Genomic DNA, 1,115 nt, shown 5'->3' with positions numbered 1-1,115 from the left:
TGGCCGAAGGAAGTCACCAAGCAACATTGGGTATCAGTTTTTCAGAATCTTCGCGCCGAGAATATAACATGGAGAGCACCCTGGATCCGTCCTTCAGTTCTGCTATACAAATGTGGAAGCCAAGATTGGGTACCTTTACTCGGGTTATGGGGAGGAGTTGGATATGCTCCGCTATTAGTCCAAAGGCAATTTTCTTCGCGACAATTTCTCCCCGCAACTGGAGGATTAGCACAGTTCGAGTTCGCTTTCGCGGGTGAAGGATATATGAAGAGAGTCCGAGACACTGCAAAGTATTGGAAGGAAATTCATTTCATGGAATTAGCTTTGTATGTTGATACCCTTACCCAAGATTACGACATATGGAGGAAACAACGGGTAAATAGTCAGCAAATCTCATCAACAAACTACACCATCCAGAATCCTTTCTCGGAGGAAACGCCGTCTGAGCTAGAAATGGCAAGACAAGAATTCTAACGAGAAAAGGCCAAGATGTCTCGGGACCTTAGTGCCCTTCAAGAAGAAAACTATCAACTGAAGATTGAAGTTCAGGTTGAAAGGTCCAGGACTGAAAAAGTACAAAGAGAAGCCGAGATTGTGAGAAACGACTTAAGGGACCTTCATTTGGAAAACAAGAAATTAAGAAACACTATAAAGAATAGCGGGTTGGGCAAGTCGACAGCAGAATGGAAGGAAGAAATTAGCAATATCAAGAGAGGAATGGAGTTTTGGAAGGAAAAGCAAAGAAAGAAGAGGAAAAGGCTGCGCGTGCTGTGATAGAGTTAAGAAGGAAGAACGCCAAGTATGAAATAGTGACTGCAAAATTGGCGAATAGTCAGTCTGAACATCAAGAATTAAAAAGGAAAACACGAGATCTAGAAAATATGCTGCAATCTCGCCAACAACAATTAGATAACCTCTTGAAGGCTCTAGAAGAAAAGAGTGAGCAGTACGATAGGGACATTCACGCGTATGAAGGAACTCTGAAAGAAAAAGAAATGCAACTTGACTTCTTGATCAATGAAATTCGTAAAGCGGCTATACTAGTTGTTCAATTATCAGATGAAGCCGAAGTTCTCAGTTGCCAATTCCCTCCGAGCCAAAGATCGAGCATATCA

Source organism: Gossypium hirsutum, chromosome A01 (genome assembly GCF_007990345.1).
Source record: "Gossypium hirsutum isolate 1008001.06 chromosome A01, Gossypium_hirsutum_v2.1, whole genome shotgun sequence".
NCBI lineage: Eukaryota > Viridiplantae > Streptophyta > Magnoliopsida > Malvales > Malvaceae > Gossypium > Gossypium hirsutum.
The sequence above is the reverse complement of the archived record's forward strand: the minus strand, read 5'-3'. Positions refer to the sequence as shown.